At 39.1% G+C, this 20,779-nt stretch overlaps 2 long non-coding RNA genes and 1 pseudogene across 3 annotated transcripts in view; 1 reads left to right on the top strand and 2 right to left on the bottom strand.

Moving 5' to 3' along the window:
* LOC144650661 (uncharacterized) overlaps positions 1–7,691 on the bottom strand; it is a 63,349-nt gene extending 55,658 nt beyond the window's left edge. Inside the window, exon 1 of the long non-coding RNA XR_013570161.1 lies at positions 7,465–7,691. This is a non-coding gene — a long non-coding RNA (uncharacterized LOC144650661). The remainder of the gene's footprint in view (positions 1–7,464) is intronic.
* Positions 1,593–4,034, top strand: LOC144647982 (uncharacterized). Its single transcript, XR_013569654.1, has 3 exons — positions 1,593–1,633; positions 2,238–2,482; positions 4,022–4,034. It is a non-coding gene; the product is annotated as an uncharacterized LOC144647982 (long non-coding RNA).
* Positions 7,692–9,111: 1,420 nt separating the features above from the next.
* LOC144650578 (NLR family CARD domain-containing protein 4-like) lies at positions 9,112–20,113 on the bottom strand (annotated as a pseudogene). Its single transcript, XR_013570150.1, has 8 exons — positions 20,043–20,113; positions 18,810–19,545; positions 17,635–17,820; positions 17,140–17,196; positions 16,182–16,265; positions 15,518–15,598; positions 12,351–15,308; positions 9,112–9,227 (listed from the first exon to the last, which is right to left on the bottom strand). The product of XR_013570150.1 is annotated as an NLR family CARD domain-containing protein 4-like (transcript).
* Positions 20,114–20,779: the final 666 nt, after the last annotated feature.

Here is a 20,779-nt window from a genome sequence, read left to right as displayed (position 1 = left end):
ATTAAAAGAAGGGGCTTATATCTGGGAGGACTTAAGCGGAATAAAAAACCGTTTCGAAACGAGCCACGGGAGTGTTGATCGAAATACGTTTTTACACATAATAAAGCAACATTTAGCCCTGTTCAGTACTGTCATCCGGCAGAGGGGAGCTTATATCCGGGAGGGCTTATAACTGGATGTATTTTTTTGTTGCCAGACAGATGGGCCTATAACGGGGGGGGGGAGGCTTTTAAGCTGGAGGGCTTATAACCGGAATTTTGTTTCCCTATATATCTCAAGGGTTCCATGACTATAATTGTAAGGTCAGGGTGGTAAAGAGGTTATGCGAGAGCGTTGGTTTTGGCAAAAATTAGCGCGTGACCCGCGAAAACAGCTCAAATCTAGCCGTGATCCGTGAATTGCCAGTCTCGTACGACGCGTGATCTGTTAATTTTGAAGACGTGATTCGTGATTCGGGCCGAACAGGTTCGTGTTCGTACTCAGAACCCGGGACTCAGAAATCAATTTAATAAAACAAACGATACGAATCATGACGATACGTCTCGTCCGAGCTTCACTTTAAAATTTAAGAGCCTTATAAAGACGTAAGAAAATAGTTGTCCAGTTTTGTTAAAAAATGCTATGAAAATAAAATACGTTTAGTTGGGAAAATAATCCCCAGTTGTAAAAAATTGATTTTTCTCAAGAACTATTGAATGAAAAATGCTGAAAAAGGCGTTTCAAAGCTTCTAGATTTAGCTAGCTAGATTTCAAACTTTACTGGGGGCATGCTCCCAGCCTTAACGCCGCGTGTTAAATGCTTGATAGAAAAAGACCGCAGTGCAAGACCCTTTCACGTGAGGTGGCATAAGACGAGTAAAATGAGATGACAGCGTTCAGTGAAACTAAACGCTGTAAAAAGATCCTTAATGGCATGGACCCTTTGCATGTAACGGTCATATGGTGCAAATTCACAACTTAATAAAAAGAATCCGCACTCGGATATCCAAAGTGACTTTTGTTTGTTTGTTTTTGATGTCCCAGTGCGTCGCTTGCCCTTCAACAAGGTGTGGGTTTGTACGATGTGACCGTTAGCTGCAAGGGACCCAAAGCCAACTTGTACAGATGTGGGTCTTGGTGGAAAATATTGACGATGGTCAACATCGTTTACATACAGTAGCCAATCGAAATGATGGATTTAGTAGCATCAAGTCCAAAGGGAGTCATGATTATTTAAGACCTTAGAGCAGGTTTCAATAGAGTGTCGTAAAACCAAAACCAAATAATTACTCTGGCCAATCACAAAGAACGCAGACAATCCAGTGAACCAATCAAAACTCGAAGCAAATACATGTAACCGGCACGAAACGCGGGAAAACGTGCGCGAGCAAGTCACGATTGGTTCTGATTGGCTGAGAAAGCGGCGCGAGATTTTTGAGCCAATCACTAAGCGTAGTAATGCAAAACCAAAGCAAACGCAATTAACTTTCGACACTCAAGTGAAAACCGCTCTAAAAGTAAAATACTAATTTGCAGGCCTGGCTGCCCTAATTTAGCAAAGTGCTGGGCCTGTTTCAGGAAGCTTGTGACAAAAAGTTGGTTTCATCAGGAATACGTTCGCTTACAACAAGAAAATCATGAGCGGCATATGGAAGTAAGACAGTAGTGACGTAATCCTCTGTAATTCCTGCTAGTGATTTAGTCATAGATTCTCCTTACCTTTTAATGACAAATACCAATACCGAGGTTATGAGATTAAACAAACTCTTTTTTTTTAATTTTTCCTTTATTGATATTTACACACTTAACATTACATAGGTGATTGGAATAAAAAAAAGTAACAAGTGTTAAATTTACAATTAAGTAACAGATGATAACAATTTCCAGATTAAACAAACTCGTCATCTCTGGAAAACAGTCTTGACTGAAAAAAATTCTCTTAACTATTAGTAATAGAGAATGTATGAATGAGTGTTAGAAGAGTCTTGATTTTGACCTTATACCTGCTTTCTTACCTGAGTTAAAGTTAGAAAAAATGTCAGGAGTTGTTGTAGACTTGGTTTGTCCAATTTATTGGGTGTGAAAATGCATTCCCTTCTTTTTACCTTTATCCTTTCTTTATACGCTCGTCATAGCACCAGCGAAAAGACGACTTTTCTCAACAGCTTTTGTTTCCAAGCCTCGTAAGATGATGATTTCATCAGTTACCACTCGCTACAACAAACATTTTTCTCACTTACTATTGTCTCTCAAAACAGATGGAAATGTTACAAGCAAAACAGGCAGAGGAAACAAAGAGACTCCGTGAACAGATGGAAGCGGAGGCAGAGGCTCAACGAGATCAAATGGATAACATGATGAAGGCGAGCATGAAGCAGGCTGAAGAGGACAGACGAGCCTTTATGCAAGAAAATCAGGCATTAAACGAAGAAATTCAGCAAATGGTGGAGAGTTTGAGACAACAGTTGCAGCAAAACCCAGGGACCGCGCAGGAAGAAATTGAGTTGGGGGGGGGGGGGGCTGAAGGTCGCACCCAGAAGTGAATAAACTTAGTAGGGGTCCGTGGGGGTACGGCGCTTGCTTCCCCGGGAAAATTTGGATTTCAAATTCACTTAAATGCCGGAAAATGCATTTGAAATTTAAAATTTAAACGTCCAGAGATTGAAAGGTTTTGGTAAAAGTATTGCTTGTAATTAAAAAAAACGTTGGGATAAAAAGGCGTTGCTCCGCAAAACGTTCGATAAAGCTACTCACTGACCCTGACTACTCATGAACGTTTCTCACTATGTTCCCGGGTATGTTGAAGTACCGGCAAATGAGATGTTACCAGAAGGAATGAAACGAAAAGTCCTCTAAAAAGCCAAGTTTTTAATAAAGGGCATGGACCTGTAGTAGCCTTACCACTTCCAATTATAACTGAAAACCTTGAAGACAACTGTCCGCATTAATTTGTTTTTTTTTTATGTATCTACGTTGAAGGCGAGTTTATTTTGGCTATAGTAACTGCTGTTACTTTCGTCTTTTACAAACTAAATCAATAATAAGGCTTCCAGAAACAAAATATTTTCAGTAATTTTTTCGTTTGTTTTTTCATTCATTATATTTTTTTTCCTTGTTACTGTAAAGAAGTTGGGGGGAGGGGTTAAGCCCCCCTAGCCCCTCCCTCTGAGCTGTCCCTGCAACCAGAATAGACAACATGAGGTTAAAAAGCCAGGTTTCTTTGATAAAGCGCTGCAAGTGATACCAGCTTTGGCGGGAGTTGCTGCTGCCATACCAAAGTGTAGCGTTATGTAAGCCCTATTTAATCGTCCATCAACGAAAAAATGATTTAGTTTAGCTGCATTATAACTTCTCCATTACTGATATTTTAAGTGATTTGTAACGACTTCAATAAGTAAACTGCATGTTAATGACTATGAGTACAGTCATCGTAAAAGCTTTTGATTCTAAAGTTGCTCAATACTGTAGTAATACAGACGCGTGAATATAAACTGTAAGGAATTTATTAAATGCTATGAAGACACGTAAATAATAGTTGTTGGATTATCTTTCTACAACCCACCTTCCCAGTTAAGGTTTCAAGAGTTAAGTGACCTACCAGAGGTATGACCATGGTGCACTGATCTGTTCTTGAGCAAGACACTTGACCCTCACGTGCACACTGGCTCTTTCCGCTATATGTGTGCTCCAGCACACCTTGCATCTTCGTAACAGCTAGAGACGTTCTCTCGACGCAAAGATCAAGTCCCTAGATGCACAGAACAGGAGGCCGTTGAAAGAGACTGTTTATGGCCTTTGCTCCTGAGAAGAAGTGAGGAGCGAACACACGCGGATTGAGGAAAAGAAGAATGTGCAGTAGAAGGTCTCTTGGCAGCCTCAAAACAGTCCCCTATCATTACGAAACACCAGCGTGTCCAAATCCTTTGGAAAATTTCAATCACGCTAACCCTTACCAGCCTCGCCCCAGTTTCAACTCTTTCTCATGTTAACTTTCCTAATCGCCCTTGTACTTCTCATATCCTTAATATGACTTTTTTTCCAGAGTGGTCCTGTAAAGCACCTTCGAGTCGAAAACGTTTTGTTTTTAAGAACTTTAATAACTTTTATCTCTTTTTAGCCTTTTTAAAATTATTTATGAGCAACATTCGGACAACAAAAACCTTTATATTTGGTTAATTTTTTTAACACCAGATTGAGTTTTGTTGTTATCGTCTCGTATTCATATCACAATCTTCGACAAAGGAAAATAAAAATCAAGCTGGTATGCATAAGTGTGTGTGATTTAAGCAGACTAAGAGTAAGAAAGTAAGAAAACTTTATTTATCCACGGGATCACATTCATCAGTTAATGATCTTCCAGAGATCCGTGCTCTAATATAATTACAAAATGGAATTTAAAATAAATAATGAGTTTAAATATGTGTAGATATATATATTATTTAACAATTCTTTTAAAACTATTTAGGTCTTTTGATTCTTTGATTTCCACAGGAAGTGCATTCCATGCTACTACTCCGTTATAGGCGAGGCTCCTTTTAAGGAACTCAGTGTTGGGTTTTGGAACACATAGGTTTATATGGCAGCCTCTAGTTTCATAGTGATGAGTGTCTCTAACTGGAGTAAAGTTTCGTGTTAACGAGTGTGGTGCCAGATTATTGGCAATTTTGTACATAGTTGTTACTTTTTGTTGGTACCAGCGATCTTCTAGTGGCTGCCATCCTAGGTCCTTTCTTAGATCAGCAGATCTGACTTCATAGCCAGACCTAGTGATAATTCTGGCTGCACGATTTTGTAGTCTTTGTAGTTTTGTCCGTAACCCTTTATCACATGTGTGCCAAACAGGCGAGCAGTAATCAAAGTGAGGTTGTATAATTGATTTATAGATTTGATTTAAAGAATCATTAGGGAGTATTTCACGGGTTCGCATTAGGACACCTAAGCCCTTGCTAACTTTTTTACTAATATTAGAAACATGTTCCTTCCAAGTAAGGTTTTCATCTAAGGTGACACCCAGCGACACTGTTTTTTCAACTCGTTTTAGATTGGTATCTCCAATCTTTAGGTTTAGGTCTAAATTTGCGTGGTTTAGCCTTTTTCTTGAGCCAATTATCATATATTCAGTTTTTACCACATTAATACTGAGGCGATTTGCATCAAGCCAATTTTCTAGCTTTTTTAGGTCTTCATTCAATTTAGGTTCAATAGAATGGGTATCGATGCCACTTGATGTTATACTGGTATCATCAGCATACATACTTGGAATGGAATAAGTTAAGCAACCAGGCAAATCATTTATGTATAGTAAGGCTGCATTCATTATGTATGCTACAGGGGGGGACAGAGGATTTTTTTTTTCAGCGGCCCATTTTTTTATAGCCCCCCCAAGGCCCATACAAAATTTTAAAATCCCCCCAAGCAATCAGCCGAAAAATAAATACCCCCCCCCCCCCCCTCCTTCCTCTCAACAAATATCAAAATAAATATCTGTATACCTTTGTCTTACTAATTTTTGCGAGTAGTAATTTTCGCGATTTCAAAATAATCGCGAAATTTACACACGCGAAAATTAATAGCGTATTGTTAAGTAAAAGTTAATAAAAATGTTAAATGTTTAGAACTTTAACAACTTTCTACCCTTGAAGTATTCTTCCGTCTTGTTTTCGACAAGCACCCTTCCTCTGATTACTGTTCTTCAGCTTGTAAATTGGCCAAAACCTCTTAAGTACAGTCAACAAAGTTTACATTTGGAGGTTCCTTGTAGTTACATTGAGCCAGACCTTTGTATATTCCCAGTAGTTCCATAGTCTTAAACGACTGATCAGTAAAACACTGACAAAATCGCGAAATTTAATACACTTTTGCTCTAATTTTTCTTGCAATCGCGAAAATTAATACTGGCGAAATTCGGCTCCCGAATTTTCGCAAAATTAAGTACACGCGAAAATTAGTAAGAATAAGGTAATAGTACACTACTTATATTATGTTTGAAATTTCAAGAGACATGTTTTATAAGAACATCAAGAGTGCTTTGACTGTTTATGTCATACCTATGCGAGCCAGTCTAAGTAGCGCGAATTAGGTATAGATAGCCTGCTAGCTCGAGTACCAGTACTACCGGGAGTATTGACAGGAACCTGTGTTTCACTGTCACTCTCGTTGACAAAAGCAACAACCTGGCCTCATCATCACTCTCACTATCACACTCATCCACGGATTCATCTCCGCTGTTGCCATCCTCTTCACCCTCGTTTTCTGGCCGTTCAGCATCATTCCTCTTAAGTGCGACATATGCCACTATTCTCCTTATCTTATCATTTTTCTGAGGTTGCATTAAATGGTTCCATTTTAGATGTTTTACTTTCTATACTGTATCGAAACATTACATCTACAGGCCAGGCACACTACTTAAAAAACTTCAAATAGCTACTATAGTCTATCAGAATAATAAAGGTACCCTTGTTGCCTACAATTCTTGAAAGAAGCTGCTGTCCTTATCATTTCTTTTTTCACTTTTTAAAACTATTACAAAAGCTAGACAGAATCTTACAAAAAATAAGCATCCCCCCAGGAGATATTTAAACAATTTTCATATCCCCCCTTTTTTTGCTCTAAAAATTTGAGAACCCCCCCTAAAATCCTCTGCCCCCCCCTGTAGGATACATAATGAATGCAGCCTAAGAATAGTAGAGGGCCCAGTATAGAGCCTTGAGGGACTCCACATTTTATATTTTCACGGTTGGATATGTTGCCATTAGTATAACAATATTGCGTTCTATTAGTTAGATACGATCTAAACCATTTTAATTCGTTTGCAGGGAACGAATCCAGCCAGTGGCAGGGTGGAGGGGTTGAACATGGGACCTCCAGAATGCAACACCAGCGCTCTTAACCACTCGGCCACGCTGCCTGTGTCGAGATGCGCTGAAGAGGCCAGATTGCATTGTGGCACATAATCATTTCTAAATACAAGCGGGATTATGGGGGAGGACACATTCTGATAAACAATGGGGGGAGGGGCATTGTTTTACTAACGGAAGTAGTCAGCTCCTTTACCCAGTCCCCATACCCCCCATGACCCCTAAGAAACAGTTATGTTAAAAGATTAGTAGTGATTCGCTACTACAAAGTTATGGCAACATCCAGAGCCCAGTTATTCAAAGGGCGGATAACGCTATCCACTGGATAAATCGCTGTCCAGTGGATAAGGGTTAATAACAAAACATACCACGCTATCCACGGGATAGTAATTTATCCGGTGGATATCGTTATCCATCTTTTAAACATTTCGACCCAGGTGTAAAGTGTTCATATAGATAACAATAACTGGAACACAAGTTGTCACTGTACACTTATTCGCCTTTATTTATCTTTGGTAGGACCAAGAATAGCTTGGCTCATTTATACAAGATACAATGCATGCACTAATAAAAAGCGTCTTGTGCATTTTTAGCCCTTCTATTGATATATATTCTACGTATTCACCACAACAAACTACCTGCGGTCATGTTCTCAGTACACAACCCTTAGCTGAATAATTCTGCAGTTAAATTTAACTCCAATGTCTGTGTACAACCGACAGATTTAAATTCTTCTCACGATTCAAAGAACCGAGTGTTTGTTAGAACCACATTTTGTTTTAGTGGACTGTGTGGTCAACACTTTAACAATATTTGGCTGAAAATAATCTCCACTGACTCTGAAGAACCATAATTCAGAAACTGTTTACTAATCTGTAAAGAAAAGATGCTAATTCCAAACAGAAACCAAACCAGCTGCTGCTGTGCGGTGAAAGACGCCTACAGACTGTAAGTAAGACTTGAACCATTTTAGTCCGTGATGAGATTGTTAATTCTCCTAACTGTTTTCTTACATTTTCTATATAATTCTCCTTGAGAGATTTTGGTTTTTCATCAACATATTTTTCCGGAGATGATCAGCGTGTTCATTCTCAAAAATTGCCTGATAGAATTTGTTGTAAACATGTAAGAAGAAGATACAAGCTGTAAGGTTGTAAGGTTTTACTGTGACTTCTGATTGGTTCATTACGGTATTTGGGTGCGTGGTAATTGGTCAGATGCAATTACTTTAAATTTGGTTTTACGACAGTCATTTCAAAACAGCTTTTTCATTTGAGTGCCAACGGTAGTTGAAATAGCTTTGGTTTGCTTTACTACGCTCGGTGACGTGAGCAGTTAAAAAAAAACTCAAACCGTCTACTCAACCAAACGGTTGGTTCCGTGTATTTTTTGCTTTAATTTCTCATTGGTTCACTGTGTTGCTTTCTTGCCATAAGCAATGTGATTATACGTTGATTTTGGTTTTGTGACACTCGAATGACAACCGCTCTTAAACGGCATGACGTTTGTGGCTTCCTGCAATCCGTCGTACTGAACCTTTTAATAATACTACCTTGAGATTTTAATTTTACGCTACTGCCAATTATAATGGTTCAGGTGTTATTGTAAGGCGCAGTTAACATATTTTTTAAACCACAGCAGCATTATAGAGTTTGAGAAATAACTATTTTTGCTTTTGCTTAACCATTACTTAGCGCGAGCAAATATTTAACCCTCAGTGTCGTTAAACGTTGGATGTGAAGTGTCAGTTTTGATTCCTTTCGGCAAGCCTCCATGCTCACAGACTGAGGGGGGTAGAGGGGGGGGAGCACGTTCTCAGCGTGGGAGAGATTGAAAACGAACGAAATAGCAATGTACTACATTTCTCCCGTCCCCATTACCTGCCCTGGGCATCCAAGGATGGCGAACCTCAAAGTCATGAAATTGCGAAAAAACTAAGTTAATTTTCATCGAGTATCGCCTTCACATTGGCTTCAGTAGCACGAGTCATACATCTATGCCGTGTCAGTTGAACGATTTTGAATTCAAAGATGAAGAAATAAGCTACAGTTTTACAAGGGAGTGGTCAGTTGATAACCTTGAAGAACGCACAACTGGAGTTCCTAAATGAATCTGGGCAATAAAGTAATTTCTACCTGTACAGAAACTATATAGTAAATATTTTTGGAGTTGAATAGTAATCAGGTCACTTGGCGACCCATTTAATACTTCATGATACATCCAGGGTCACATCTCCTCGGGTTTTTGTGACAGAGAATCTGAGTCTGCTTGGGAATTGATCTGTCACTCATCAGCAAATAAAGTATTTGGCATGTGTATATTACGCGGCCCACAATGTTTTAATTCAGCCTCTGTGCGCAGTCGATAGCCACCCCTCTCATAATCATTGACCTATCAGAGAAACGAAAAGCAGAAAGTAAAATTAAGCCCATTACAACTACAATTACTTGTATATAAAAATTCATTTTTATTCATTTTAGTAACTGAAAACAGCATACGCCAAGTTATATTTTTCAGCCAATCATTCCTGTTATGGATTTCAAAATACTTTTAATGTCCACCTGTTATCTATAAGCGCAATAGTGTGGCTCGATCCAAATAAGAGAAGTCATCAACCTATTTTGTATATACGATTATACCGTAGAACCCCGGTAACTCGAACTCTAAAGAGAAACGAAAAACAGGTCGAGTTTGCGGGGTTTCGAGTTATCGGAGTCGATTGAATAAGACTGAAAGGCGGGTTCAAATCCAAGGGAAATCGAAGTTTGTTCGAGTTAGCGGGGTTGTTCGAGTGATCCGAGTTTGAGTTACCGGGGTTCTACTGTATTACTATTGTCACCTTAATTTAAAGTCCTGTTTTGAATGTACTTTTTTAATTCTAAGCTATAATACCCCTGGAAAAGTGTGCTGCACAGACCTGGACTATTTTGTAGAGAGCTTTAAGACTTTTCCTCAGTTTTTAGCTCAACCTTTGCCAGCAGCAATTCACTATCAATTCTTTTTTGCAATGTAGAACTAACAAACATCATTTTTTTCCAACATTTCTTTCTGCGTAGCAGATATTCGACACAAACAAACAAGGCTGGCTTTTCTGCTTTTCAACAAGGCAATTTATGGCAGCCATTACTGATTTATTTCAAAGAAAAAACTTCTCTATGTTCGACTTTGAATATGTCTTTAACACTGCTGATCAGAAGTGTTTAGGGTTGGGAAAAGCATGCTGCATAACACTGGTTATTTAGTGGAAAGCGAACTGTACGAACTGATTTCCATGGTTGCTAGGCGAGGTCGATTCTGAGACAATTCGAGAAACTAGATGTTGCTGGATAGTGCATGGCCAATAAGTATTCGCTTTCATGAGAGTGAGAAATTACTCCGACAGACTTCAAGCAATTTTAATGATCATCAGCAATAACATGAAAACCAGTCTTGTCAGAATTGAAATGAAACGTTTCTTCAATTTTTTTTTTTTGGTTTATCGGTTTTTCCGCATACCTGAAACAAAAAATGTTGTTTTTCTAGTTACCTTAAGGTTACTTTTGTTAGCGGCACTCATTTTAGCGATTTTAGTGAGTTCGGTGAAAATCGCTAAATGTAGTACTCGCTAAAATGTTTCACGGTGAAACTTACTGCGCGTTAAATTTAACCCCCCCCCCCCCCTCTTCTCCTTCCCCTTCCCCCCAAAGAAAAACAAAATAATATATAGTGGCTCCGTACAGCTATATGTCAACGTTGGAAGGCAACAATTAAGAAGGCTGGGAGAAAGCCGGGATCGCCGCGGTCATGGCGGGCAAGACGGATTTCCCTGACAAGGACCCATTTTTGAACACTCACTTCACCGTGTTCTTTCTATATACGATGGAATTGATCGTTCAATTTCAAGTGACTTTGTTCTTTTAATGGTCTTTGTTCTTTCTTTATGTTCATGAAAAACTTGTTTACACGATCGCGACATCGCTTATTTTTTCAATTTTTGGAAAATCATTAAATTTAAATTTTTTCTGGGTAGTACTTTTCAGGAAGCGAACTGATAAAATAATGTGCAGAAGTGCATGAAAACGTGGGGTGCGCGGTCAGAAACTTAAAAAAAAAAATCAAAAAATCTCTTTCTGGTTAAAAAGAGAATTTTAATATTTTTCTGTTAAAATGCATCACCAAATTTGCGATCTTCGTGACACAGGCCCGCGCTTTCCACATACCCCGGCTATCAAGTTGTTTACAAGATCAGAGACACTGGAAGCAATTTTAGTGCAAACATGGTACGATATAGTGGCTTTTCATTGACGTTCATCATTCTACTTTCATCTTTTCGTGAATTATTTAAAACTACTTTTCAAATACGTTCTGTACTATTCGCATAAATGGGTTTCCGCTTTCAAAAGAAATTATTTTGATGTAATAAGCCTGATGTAAATGCATATTGTTGGGCTCGTGGCCTTTTGTTGGTTTTCTTAAATTCACTTGTATTAACCTACAGAAGGGATCAAAACTCCAACACGCAATGAATATAAAAGCACTGAACACCTCAAATTTTTTTCTCATTTTTGATTTGAAGTTTATAAACACGAAGGAATGTAAAAAGCAAACTGAAACATCAAATGTCTATTCTAGAACTATCCTCACTTTCAGAAGATTTTTCCAATCAGCACAGGACGGAGACATTCAAAAGGCGCTACAAAATAAGCTTCCCACAAGTTTTGTTTTTCCCAGGAATCTGTTTTTACGTGCAAAACATTACTCTTGCTTGTAGCTTGTAACTTTTCAGCTCAATCCAGGTCAGCCAAAATAAAATTTATGTATTTCCAATTGCAATGGCACCACAAAAAAACTCAAGTGTTTTCCTTTTATTGAAAGAAAACATTTTTGTCTCCTCTGTATTTATGGAGTTACGAACGAGGCATACTCCTATTACTTCAGCCCTCGCAACACTAACAGGACTTTAAAGATCTTGTTTCTGTCACCGTTTCTTTCATTATTGTAGCATATGCAGTTTCTACATTCTTGGTTTGGCCAAAACTTTACGCATTTATAGCTTTTGGAGGGAGAGTTTCACAGCTCTGAAAGAAATAAAGATTCTTCATTCCTAGATCACAGAGCTCTCCCTATTGCATTGCGCTGTAACCTAAAACAAACGTTACAAATGGGTTAAGCGACTTGTGAATTTTTCTTCAAATCACCGCTATTTAGTCATAGCGACATTTTGTCCTTGATTTTCTTTGAACAAACACTGTACCATCATCGGTGGATGTTACAGTAGATCACTAAAAAATCCAATGTACGGATAACTAAATTGTTTAGAATTTTCGTTTAAAAGTTTTTGATAATTATTCACAAATATTTGTTTCGTAAAAGAAGACAAGCTTGCACAAAATTATGAATGTTCCTGACTCGGTATATTTCCTTTCATTCAGACCACTCGTAGAAACAGTTTTTGAGCAGCTTACTGGGAATAGTGCCAAGTATTAGAAGGTACAAGACACAAAGAGTAGAAAACAACAAAAATAGAACACTCACATGGTAATTAGTGTATAAGTTAATGTTGGCTCCACGTACTGCTGTACACAACTCCTCGGCTTCTTTCTTTGTCATCTTAACATCAAACAGGTACAGGAACATCAGCTTAGGAATACTGCTGAGATGCTGGATCAGATCACTGACTCCTCGGCCAAGTGGATTGGAATCTAGGTAAAGCGACTCCAGCTCTGGTACATACATGTACTTCAGTGCACGGGCCAGTGCTGATACTTCCTCTTCACTCATCTGTGTATCATTCAACCACAGCACGGTCAAAAGACTAACACAGTGCAGGTGATTAGCCAGTTCAATGATCCCGTGACCCAATGGGTTGAATGATAAATCAAGTTTCTTTAACTCTGGAAGGCTTTTTAAACAATGAGCTAGAGCTGTGGCTTCCTCTTCACCCAGCTGTGTTCCAGCCAGCTTCAGCTCATTCAGGGCAGGCACACTGTTCAGGTGTTTAGCCAGTTTAATGATCCCGTGACCCAGTGGATTGAGTGATAAATCCAGTAATTGTAACTTCTTTACATCTTTTAGTGAAGCAGCAAGTATCTCACACTCTTTATCTCCCATATGGACTCCAATCAACTTTAATTCAGTCAACTGTGGCACGCGGTGAAGGTTCTCAGCCAAATCATTCACACCACTGTATAACGGGTTCACTGACAAGTCGAGCTTCTGTAAGTTAGGAGCCTGGTGCAGTGACCTAGCAATGTCAGTAGCACACTTTGCTGTCAAATTGATCCCTGAAAGAGTTAAGCTGTGGAGATTGTTGGTGAAGTATATACAAGAAACCATGCCCTCTATCAACTGAGCGTCGTCGTCCTGCATGTCCCGGATATAAACGTTTTGAGGACTTGTTACAAATGGCAACACGTCATTCACAACCATGAGATCCTCACTTGTTGAGTTTCTAACTTTAATCTTCCTGACAAATGATAGGCAATGCTGTAGAGTCTGCCCCGGTACGTTCTCAGTCAAAACCAAAGCTCTGCTGTTGTCTTGATTCTTTGAAAGGTCATCAACAGGCTTCTGAGGAGGAAACACTAGTGCTGATGTGAGCTCAGTAAGTAGTTTAGTAGGCAGAGCGTGACTGTCATTATCACCACCACCACCATCATAATCGTCATCATCATCATCATCATCATCATCATCATCATCATCATCATCATCATCATCATCATCATCATCATAATAATCATCATCACCTTTACGAATGCAAGTAAGATAGAAGAACATTTGCTGCCCTTCTTTTTTTAAGGAAAAATCTTTTACTAATACATTGGCGTACTTTTTTACAGTCCTAATCTCCCCCGAACACGAAACAACGGCAGTGTTCAAATCAAGCATTATAGACAAAATGTCATCATCTATTAGTTTGTTGTCGTCGTACCCGATGTCAAAAAATACGTAGTTTGGAAAGCTGATGGTTGATTTCAGTAAGTGTTCTCTGGCAGCAATAGGAAACTGTTCCTTATTTAGTATTAGAACATAATCAACAGATGCAAGGAACAAAGGAAACACAGCATGTCTGTCTGACGCTGGACAGCAAAGCAAACAATCAGAACTGATAGAAATAAACTTTCTTTGATCTTCTGACAAATCGTCAATAGAAGGCGTCTTAGTGAAGTTATACGCTGTGAGACCTTCTTTCTCTCCTATGATCCGCAGATGACTGAGAACAGCACGGGCAGCATCTGATGACAACTCACAGACGAATTTCAGAACTTCAACCATCTTCTCTATCTTTTCAAGTGAGTCAACTTTTGACAGGCAGGTGACAGTTTCATTCTTCTTGATCATCAGTTCTTGAACGATGAACCAGGCTGCGAGGAACTCCTGAACAGACATGAAGAAAATAAACGATTTTCTCAGGATTCAGACTTGATACTTTTGAAAGTTGAAAGAAACCCACGTCAATAAATTTCTTAAAGACATCGCCATCGGGCAGTTTGCTGAAGTTGAAATGAAGACAGTCTTCCAAAAGAGCATAAAATGCCAGTTCTCCTAATTTTGAGAGTTCCTCTTTGTATTCCTCTATGCTTTTAAATGCTTCATCTGAATCTTTTGCAGCCAGGTGATCCAAGAGGGTCTGCATAAATCTTATGTAAAGGTCCGCCCGAGATGTGGGTAATCCTTTACGATCTTTCTCTTTCCAAAGTAGACACAACATTAACAGCAGAAGTGGTATCTCCGCCATACTCCAGAGGTTTCGTTGCCGCAAGTATTTAACGAGCTCTTCAACGTCTTTTTGATCACTGAGTAACTTGCTTGCAAACTGACTAACTTGCTCCACACTATCGAACCCATTGAGTTCGAACTGAACATGACTTGGCCCTCGCAGTTCATCCTCTTTCACTGGCCGTGTTGTGACAACAACATAACAACCTCTCAGTTTACTGCCTTTCCAAATCTGATAAACTGGTGATGATTTTCCAGCGCTGTACTCATCATAGCCATCCAAAACGAGCAGGACTTTCTCCTGGTTCTGACAGACATATTCGTACAAGTTAGTGACTGCCATTGGTTCGTCAGCAGACAGTAGTTCAGCAGTTTTCAGCATGGCGCAGAAGTCTTCAATGTCACAAACGTCTCGCAACTTAATTAAAAGTAAAACATCGAACTTTTTTAAGATTTCTTTCTCGCCTCTTGTCCAGTCCACAGCAATCTTTTGAGTGAAAGTTGATTTTCCTATTCCCGGTCTTCCGTACACGAGAATTCTTTTAGGGTTAAGATGACGTCCGTGGCCTTTAAATATTTCGCTGTAGTCCTTAAGTTCTTCTTTCGTTGTTCCATCAGGTTTTCTGTCATCTCTCAGCATTGATAACTGTATGTAAATGTCATCAATATGCACAGTGTTGTCTGGATCCCAAGGTGTGATTTTCACTTGACTCATGGTGTTGTAAAACTCATGCAGCTGTTCTTGACACCATTTCAAAAATATGGCCGCGGAATCTATTGACAAGAAACAAAAAGCAAACTGAAATATGCAAAATGTCTGATACTGGCTTTTTAAAACGTTAAATTACACATATAGCAAAAATTCTTAAAAGACGTTTCAACCTAATAAGTTAGGTCTTTATTCATCCGTTTAGATGAAATGAAAAAGCGAAATGATGAATAAATACTGCAAATGCGGAACTTCATTTCCAGATAATATATACCTTCAACCTTGATCCGCTTGGCATCCTGTTTTTTTGCACACCGTGCCCCCCTCTTCGGTTTCCTGGATGGATGCTGCTTTCCTGATGACGTAACAATGAGAAGAAAGAAAACAATTCTAACGTCAGAGCGGACTGAGAAATTAATTGGCTGATTTAAAACAGGATTCAGAAACAGATACAGTACATTGTAATATGTAAGAAAACAATACTCATCCTAGTATAATATTGTTTTGCTGTAAGTTGAATTAGGGAAACAGGGTGTGTAGCGTCTTTACTCAATAATTGTGAGGCAGCGTTGGCCTAGAAAAATTGGGGGGCCCGGGGGTCTCTGTTTTAAAAATGGTGTGACACTTCCCAGGGCTCTAGTCTATTGCTTTTTTGCGGTCATGCTGTAGCCTGAGAGCAGACATGTGGGGAGGGTGACCATCCATATTATTTAATTTAGCTATCAAGTTTTGAATTTTAACTTAGCAAGTTGTAAGAGAGACACTCTGCCTGGGGGTGCACAGAAGGTGTTGTTACACGTTGGGCTTTTCTCATAGCAGGGGGTGGAGGTGAGGAAAATTGCTGCTGCTTTGATATTCTCACAAGCATATTTTGCCAAATTAAGACACATAAATTATGTAATCTGCAATAGTAAATTTTTAATCTTTGTTATAAATACCTTCAAGTTTGATGCGCTTTGGATCACGAGTATTTGGACTTGGTTCCCCTCTCTTTGATTGGCTGGGTGAAATCTGATTGTCTTCTTATTAATCCGGCAAGAAAGAAGGAAATTTATCAATGTCAGAGGAGTGCTACAGTTGTGAATTCCCTTACAAGAAATGAATACATACAACTGTATACTAAGCACATTTGGTACACAAGAACAAGTTTACATTAATTAGGATAGAAACCTTATCGTAGAGACCACGATCATCTTATTTCTTAGTTGTGTAATTTTTTAGCAGTACAAAGAACAGGTATTTATAAAAACTAGTTTAAAGACTGATTTCAGACAAAATTTAAAATGTCTTGAAAAGGAGAGCCCATCTTCAGAAACTAACGTTTACTGCCCAGATGCCAATGTATCTACAGCAGCTCATAGATACAAGCAGGAGGGTAGTTGACAGTGGTCAAATGCAAAACTTCCAACTACACTTCTGGTTTTCGCCACTTCAAACTTACTAAGAATTTGACCCCAAAAATGTGCGGGACTTTTGTAGGAAAACTTATAAAAATAGCACAAAATTATGAGCTGGGAAACTAGGTGGATAAAGATTGTTAAATTTCCCATACATAAGGGAGTAAAAAGTCTGAGATTTAAGTCGTCTATATGAGTAGTTTTGGCGGGAAATCCGCACGCGGGCCACATTTGACAGCTGTGGAGGAGAGTGGGGGGGAGTAGCCATTTGTCAATCAAGCTGTCACATACGCCTTGAATTTCAACTACAGCGAACTGGCTTCCATGACCTCATGTTTACCTACTGTACATGAACAGGCTGGGCCCGCATTTCTTATCAGGCAAGGGGGGTGGGTAAGGAGATCTTGTCATTCAGTTTCATGTTTAGTCTTTTCAGTTATCTGTAGGTGTTTTTCAACTAGAGCTTTTGATATTGATCTAGTTAAATGGTATTAAATACCTTCAACTCTGATGCGCTTAATGGCTGAGCTAATTGCTGATACATCTGCTAACATATCTGCAAGAGAATAAAATATTGTTTTAATTTAACACTGACTGTAGCAGTGTGTGAGGTTGGTGGGAAAATACCTTTGAAAGAAACTCCTAAAATCAAAAGCTAAATATTTTTTTTTAAATAATGAACAACAAACAGCATTTGAACTAATCAGCTCAATCCTAGTGGTATATAGGGCAAAGTTAACTTAAGAGATCATGTTGGCAACAGTCTCGGTCATTTACAACAGAGTACCACGGTAAGAGACTTTGACATAAAATGCAATTAAACAAACGCCTTACTAAGGCACTAAATTGGCAAATCATTACCGTACGATGAAAAAATGCCCAAGAAAAGTGGTTTAAAGGGAATAAACTCGAACTGAGGCGTTAAGTGCATCAATAAGGCTACAGTACCACCTTGAGAAACAATAAGCTGTCACGAAAGTTGAATCTCAATTACCTTCATAATGGCGCCATCCTTGGAAAACAACAGGATCCCTCAAAATATTTGCAACAACAGAAGCGGCCATCACACTAGCAAAAGGACTCCAATTCTCTGATATGCACTCAATACCATCAGCATAATCTGCGACTCCTTTTACTACTAGCCATTCAATCTGATCATTAAATGCAACCGTGAAAATACCTAAAAAAGAAAACAGTACAGGTGAGAGTTTTAAATTTGAGGAAGAAAAAAAACAAATAATTGAAGATAACAGTGGTTTGATTCTTGTTTAGAATCATCCTTAGTCATTAATAAGGCTCTTTTGATAAGATATAGTAAAGCAGTAGACTTCTAACCTGAAGGTCGGGGGTTGGAATCTAACCTGAGCCACTGTATGTATTTTTCAGTGGTCAGAATTTCCAGAATTTCCAGTCTCGTCTCTTAGTGAAGATTTATCCAACTTCCTGGAAATGGATATTGTGAAGTACCGGCAGCCCAGATGTTTTTGCCCCTACTCTTTTAACACTTTGTTTCTCACTGATGACTGCATGAAGGATGGGTGGAGGGAATTAATTAAAGGAAGAAAATGGTGGTCCGTGCTAGCAATAAGTCAAATTTTTCTTGAGAGAATTTACGACGGCAACACTGTATGCAGGTGCTCATGACTAATGTCAATGAAATGCATTCAAATAGGGAGGGAGAAAAATTGGACTCAAACTAAAAGAAAAACAGAACTCACGCTGGAGATAATTTTTAGCAACAAATCTTTATTACAGCTGGACTGCCGGATTGTTTTACTTTAGTTTGATTTTGTTGCACAAAGTGCGCAACTAACCCGGATACCATCCCTAGGCCTGTCTCTCCAAATAAGCCCACCCTAAAATACCAGTAAGTATTAGGTAAGCCATCTCGAATAAACCCTTTAGAAACTCTTTGTTAACCCATTTAAAACTTCCATTAGAAACTCTTTTAAAATCCTTTGGAAACCCTTTGGGGTTCTCTTTAAAAACTGTCTGGAAATCCCTTGGGAAACCCTTTACCGACTTTCCGAAAATTACAAATCCTATAATTTGGAAACCTGGTTTTAAGCAAATCGCAATGAACAGCTCTAATTAAGATGTGTTTTTGTATGAAGGGTCACATAAAATTATAAGGCTATTCAGGAGACCAACTTATAAACGATAACTTACCTTCGCCTTCCAATTCAATTGCAGACGCCAGTGGATAGGACTTAGCAAGTTCGTCACGCCGCCATCCAACACTGACCTGCTCAGGGCCACTCAAAAACTCGCCATCACAATGAACTTTGACTTCTCGTGTTTCAGGGTTTTTCAAAGGTGCCTCCCAGCCATCGCCTGCATGTTTGATGAGGTCAAGAAAATGTCGGCTAACATAACTTCTCATGCCAGTTGATTGTTCTTCAGTACTGGTAACTATTTTTGATGCATATGTTGTTAATTTCGCAGAGACAACAACATCTCCCAACTTGGTTTTCTCGGGGTTCAGACCACTGCAGGTTCCTACAGAAATGACACCCTTGGGCCTTAGTTTAGTGACGGCATTTTTGACAGTAATCAGAGAACTGCCAGGACCAGTGGAACCCTTGTAGCATCTTATCAAAGCAACTTTCACTTTCTTCTCTTGGCCTGCAGGCATGTCTCCAAAGTAAACATAACCAACACCATCAAACCAGCATCTAAATGGATCTTTCAACTGCATGTAACAAGCTATGAACTCACAGTTCTTAACCGTCACTAACAGGAATTCAACAGGCAGATTTGTGTCATCTGGATCCTTTAGTGATGCTCGAATATCTCTTATGGATGGAAAATGAACACTTAGCTCAGGTGGAACATCATTTGAACTGCTACCAGAAGTGTTCATTGCTGCTTTTGCCATTTTTATAAACTGATTTTGAGAATGCTCCTAGAAAGCAACCATGAAAATAAAATTACAAATCAACTTCTATGCAGTAGCACAAATTTTAACAAAATCCTAGAATGGAATGTGGCAGTGACATTATAGTCAAATAAATCAGTAATATTCCTTGACACAAAATTTTATGTGTATTTACATGTCAGTTAAGTCTACTGACCAATGATGCTACATGTATATAATACAGTGTAACTCTGATTTCTGTGGCATAAAGCATTAACCAGGAGTACCCCCTCCCCCACCCCCCTCCCAGGTGGAATGCTAAGTCAGTTGCAAAGTTAACCTCCAGCATAAATTTTGCTAGTATCCATTTATACACCTGGGTGGAGAGATGTACTATGAGAACAATGATCCCAGCCTCTGGTTCAAGCCCAGACTGCAGGATCCAGAGCCCAGCACCCTAACCATTAGGCTGCCACGCCTCCCACACATGCATGCACCTGGATCTATTTAACAGTACAAGTGACAGCAGAGGTTTTGATACTCACCACTTTTCACAATAATTGAAAATTATTGTACATGACTCTTTGAATGCAGTAAAAGTTTGGTTCTTGATCGAGTGATCCCTAAAGTAGAAATTAAAGAAGACAATTGTCATGCATAATTATTTCCAGCAACTTTATTTAAATTGTGCCAATATATAGCTAGGACATCCAGTCTATTGAATATTTTAATGCAGTGGTGAGAGTGCTCACCTCCCAGGTGTGTTTGTTTGAGATGGATTTTGCCCTCTGCCCCACAAGTATGGGTTCCTCTGGCTTGCCCTTGGCATTGGCCGGCTCCTAAATGAATTTATCATGGGTTACATAACCTAGTCTCAGAGGTGTCTGTAGCAGTTTGTTACAATACCTCATTATAGGGGTGTTGGTATTTATATTGCGCTGTCTCCACTCTAAATTTAATACCCAATGACAAAGGTTGATTTCTGTTTTCGATTACCGTAATGATTCGATTAAGCGCCCTCCTTCCAATTACCGGCCCCTTCCGAATAAGCGCCCTCTTCGAATGTGTTTTTGTTAATAAGCGCCCCTATTCCAATAAGCGCCCCATTCTTATAAGTGCCCCAATTCTTATACGCGCCCCTATTCTTAAAGCGCTCCTGTTGTGGCTAACTGACCCTACTGAAGTCGTCGACGTCGAAAAGATAAACTCATAAACATTCACCGAACTGTACATGCGGAATAAACAATAAACAATTCTTGTAAAAGTAACTGAACTTTCAACA

The sequence above is a fragment of the Oculina patagonica genome, chromosome 4 (assembly GCF_052425735.1).
Source record: "Oculina patagonica isolate OP01 chromosome 4, crgOcupat, whole genome shotgun sequence".
NCBI classification, from domain to species: Eukaryota; Metazoa; Cnidaria; class Anthozoa; order Scleractinia; family Oculinidae; genus Oculina; species Oculina patagonica.
This window is presented reverse-complemented; position numbering and strand designations above follow the sequence as displayed.